General features: G+C 38.6%; 1 pseudogene; it reads left to right on the top strand.

Annotated features, from left to right (window-relative positions):
• Window positions 1-363: 363 nt before the first annotated feature.
• On the top strand, window positions 364-4,150 carry LOC131194188 (mas-related G-protein coupled receptor member H-like; annotated as a pseudogene).
• Window positions 4,151-4,940: the final 790 nt, after the last annotated feature.

The following is a 4,940-nucleotide window of genomic DNA, read 5'->3' as shown; positions in this document are numbered from 1 at the left end:
CACCAACAGTTTGGAATCAATCCAGAGATAACATCCACATGTAGATGACAGAAGTTGGAACATGCAGTTGGATGGACTGGGATCTGGTCAGTTGCTGCCAGATATGAAAAAGAGCCTGGTCTGAGAATTGCAAGCTTGGTGGAGAAGGCTGAAAGGGGAACGGATACAAGAAACTTCAAGATAATGGGATTAATGAGTGATGGACTGAATTTTCTTAGGAAGATGGATGGACTTTCAAGAATGGACTTATTATATCTAACTAGAAAACAATTAACAAGAGATGTTGTGTTTTTCTTATGGGGAGACTTTCAAAACAATGGGTGCTGCAGAGATATTTACAACAGGGGCTTATGATTATGGAGAATGGGTAATTGTTGAGAAAATCCAATTAAATCATCAAGGAAAAGTTTCATTTTAAAGAATCAAATGAGGATATTTGATCCTGGACAGACCTAGCTGTTTTAGGTAGCTCTTGTAGACTTTCTACAAGTTAAACACATTCATAGGTTGTTAAAAGAGGAGTTTGAGGTTTAATTCTGCTGTTGGTTCACCTGTTAACTACCCTTTTTTATATACAGCAGATAGATGAGGTCAGATTGGTTCAAACGGACACATGGAATTTTATAGATTGTGGACCTGCTTCGTAATGGAGCAACTATTATTGCTGGAATACATTTCATGACATTCAGCTAGGTCAGGGGTCTGCAAACTTGGCTCTTTTAAGACTTGTGGACTTCAACTCCCAGAGTTCCTCAGCCAGCTTTGCTGGTTGAGGGACTCTGGGAGTTGAAGTCCTCAAGTCTTAAAAGAGCCAAGTTTGCAGACCCCTGAGCTAGGGGGACAATATATCTACTCTTTTCTACATTAGCACAGTCATCCTCATAATCATGCTATCAGAGTTTGCTATCAAAAGTTCCTCATTTCCTGGCAAGCATGATTTCAAAAAAAGATATACTTATTTCCTACTGCTTTTGTAGCCAGCTCCATCTGTGAGTGTGTCGCTTTTGAACCAATTCTCCTGAATTATTTGTTTAGCAGAGTGATGGCCTTTGGGAAAAAACTGTTCTTGTGTCTAGTTGTTCTGGTGTGCAGTGCTCTATAGCGTCGTTTTGAGGGTAGGAGTTGAAACAGTTTATGTCCAGGATGCGAGGGGTCTGTAAATATTTTCATGGCCCTCTTCTTGATTCGTGCAGTATACAGGTCCTCAATGGAAGGCAGGTTGGTAGCAATTATTTTTTTCTGCAGTTCTAATTATCCTCTGAAGTCTGTGTCTTTCTTGTTGGGTTGCAGAACCGAACCAGACAGTTATAGAGGTGCAAATGACAGACCCAATAATTCCTCTGTAGAACTGAATCGGCAGCTCCTTGGGCAGTTTGAGCTTACTGAGTTGGCGCAGAAAGAACATTCTTTGTTGTCCTTTTTTGATGATGTTTTAAATATAAATTTGAATAAATAAATAAATAATAAATAAATAAATGTTTTTGATGTTAGCTGTCCATTTTAGAATATGGTTTTTTTATTATTTCCTGCCATTTCTTCTTTTTCCCACCTCAGATTCTATCAACCACATTTCATATTCGGACTGAGATTGCTTTTTAACCCATGCAATCCATGATTATTTTCATCATCGTCACCCTTTGAAATTTTTTACATGTTTTGAGTGAGCTTCTGCTAATGTACACATTCTGTATATGTTTTTTTAAAGATGTTCATGCACATTTTCCCCAGGGTAGGTATTTTGCAAATATTGTTCCATAACACAGATATTTTTCTGGTTTCTGCCTGCAACCTGGAATTAAGGAGAAACTTCCTAATAGCAAGGACAGCTTGCCTTCAGAAATTGTAGTTGCTTCAGCACTGGAGGTTTTTAAGAAAAGACTGGACAGCCACCTATCTGAAATGGTACAGGGTTTCCTGCTTGAGCAAGGGGTTGGACTAGAAGACCTCCAAGGTCCCTTCTAGCTCTATTCTGATTGAGTTTTTATAGTTTGAAAAAGTAAGCATATAAAATGATAAAATGATTAAGGACAAGTAAAAACAGATGATCAACTTCAGAGTGATTTAGAAATAACAGTGAAAATGTTCTTAAAAGCTAATGGGAGGCCTGAAAAACAGAACTGGAAAGGCTTTGAATTATAAAAAAAATTAAATATGGAGCATCAGATACTATGATTCATTTTTATTAGTAAAATAAAACAAACTTTTTTTTTGGTCCTATCCCTGAATGCATGTATCACCTCCAGATGATTATAGCATCTTCATTTTTATTTTGTACATTCTTTCCCTTTCTTTTAGTTTAACAAAACCAAATTCCCTCCTCCCTCCTTCCCTTCGCATTCATTAATTCATGTTGCTGTCTACCTGAAATCACAATTTTCCAGATTCCATGAAAACACCAGATAGGGTCATAGATTGCGGCCTCTACAACCCATCATTGCTTTGATGAATCACATACTGTAACTCTTTTTAATCAGATAAGCAAGACCAGATCATCACCCTTATCTCAACCATACAACTGCATCCCTACATGCTAATTGTGAGGACAGGACTTCTAATCTAGAGACTACTGTAGGAAGTTAGCACCCACCCCTCTCCTAGAAGAATGAAATATTTTAGGAAATATTAAAAAGGGCAGAATATTATATTTCCCTGAATGAGAAATGGAGAAACATGTTTTAAGGACAAAGCAGTTCCCTGCAGCTTCCTGCCTCCCCCCACCTTTGTCAATGGGCCAAAGGCAGAAACTCATTCTCCCCACTTTTGTCAATGGACCAGCATCTGCAACACAATAGGACCCATCTAGCAACAGAAACTCACCGCATGGGATCTGGGAAGATTACATCAGCCAGCAAGGCTAGCTAAAACCCCCACCCCCTGGGAGTCTGACAACCAATCAGGATACTCTTCCCGTGCCCCAGGAAGTTCAAAGCTCAGAGAAAGCATAAAACCAAGTCATACTCAGTATCTCATCCCTTTTTTCTGTTCAGAAACTCAAACCATGTGAACCTGTCCACAATTAAACCACCTTTCCAAGCAGTCTTCATGTTTCCAGTGTGTTTTTTCCCACTTGGAACTGAACCCAGATGGACATTTCTTCCAACACTACTTTGCAATATGTAGTTTTAGCGATTAAGACTAACACTAATGGGAACTGTTTCTCTTTTGTTCCAGCAGCGGTATCAGAAGCCACAGAAGAAAGAAAGAAAAAAAGATTGAAGCATAACGAATAGGACATCCCCCTCTCCGACACAAATCTATGCAGCAGCCGGCTGCGAAAATAAAACCTGTTCCCCTGCAAAAAACGAAGAAATGCTTATTTTTGCAATCTTCACTGTGCTTTTTTGTGTGTTGGGAATGTTGGGGAACGGCCTCGTCATCTGGTTGCTGGGCTGCTCCATTAAGAGGAACTTTTGCCATTTATTTTCTCAACCTCTCTGTTGCTGACTTTGGTTTGCTCACCTTTGAGCTGATTATCGAAATCCACTGGTTTTTTACACATTTGTATTGTGACTTTCCCTATGAACTCTTCCAAACGGGCCTGCTTTTAATGTATAGTACGGGGCAATTTCTCCTGATAGCCATCAGCATTGACCTGTGTATTTTAGTCCTTTTCTCAATTTGGTATCGATGCCACCGGCTGGCGCATCTATTCTCTACTGCGTGTGCCGTCATCTGGGTCATTTCCTTCATCCTCTCTTCAATTTACTTCACAATTGCAAGTGTTCATAAATTTGAATGGAAATATACCCTGAAGTATCACTTTGTTGTTAATGTTGTGCTTTGTCTCCCACTTATGACCATCTCCATTGTCATCTTATTTATCAAAATCTGCTTCATATCCAAAAGCCAAAGGCGGAAGCAGCTTTTGACAGCTGTCTTGCTCACGCTTTTCTTCTTCTAAGTCTTGGCTTTTCCACTCAATGCCTTTTATTTTATCCGGTATTTTTCAAAGTGTATACATCGGAACCTTGTGCAGTATGGCTACTTGTGTACCTGTATCAACAGCAGCATTAACCCTCTGATCTATTATCTGGTGGGGAGACAGAAGGATAAAACTCAGAGAAACATCAAAGACTTGCTTCAGAAAGTTTTCAAGGAGGAAGAAAATTGTACTGATCAAATGGAAACTTCAGACGGTTCCAAGATTTGAATTCTTTAATTTCATCACTGTCATTCATAAGATACAATTATTTATTTCCAAGCAAACCCATAATTTCATGTTTTATTTAATGGAAACTGATCTCTATAGTGATTAATTTGTACATGAATCCACAATTTCTGCAGACAATGATCTTTGTGCAATATCCAAACATTTTTCAAGTAACCTATTTACCTAGTAGCACCAACTTGATGATTAATTAGCTTGCTTTAGTTCAGCCTTCCCTGACTTGAGTGGCCTTCAATTCTGTCATTGAACTTCAGTGTCTAGCCAGTAGGACCATTGCTGAGAAATTTTAAAGTGGACATTCACAACTTTCAAGGCATTCATCATAGAAAGGCCAAGCCAAGGATGGACATATGTAGCCCTCACAATGTCTTAGGTTCTATCAGGTATATAACCAATGGTGAAGGATAATGGAATTCTAGCTCAACGCTATCGGGAGAATCCTATATCTGTAACTCCATGAGACCAGGATTCATCAAATCAACTGTATCAAAAAGAGGACAAGTGATACACCAAGATCTTATGAAATCACATTTCAATGAAAAAAGTTGTATGATTCCAACAGAAAAGAATCAGACTGAAAACATTTCAAGTGGCCATCACACTGCTAAACAAATAATTCCCTCAACACTGTCAAACTAATTACTAAATCGGCACTACTATTAATCTTCTCATTGTTCCCCTCACCCATCTCTTTCCACTTATGAATGTATGACTGTAACTTTGTTGCTGGCAATCCTTATGATTTATATTGATATATTGACCATCATTTGTG

This window comes from Ahaetulla prasina, chromosome 3 (genome assembly GCF_028640845.1).
Source record: "Ahaetulla prasina isolate Xishuangbanna chromosome 3, ASM2864084v1, whole genome shotgun sequence".
In the NCBI taxonomy this organism is placed as follows: Eukaryota; Metazoa; Chordata; class Lepidosauria; order Squamata; family Colubridae; genus Ahaetulla; species Ahaetulla prasina.
The sequence above is the reverse complement of the archived record's forward strand: the minus strand, read 5'-3'. Positions and strand labels throughout refer to the sequence as shown.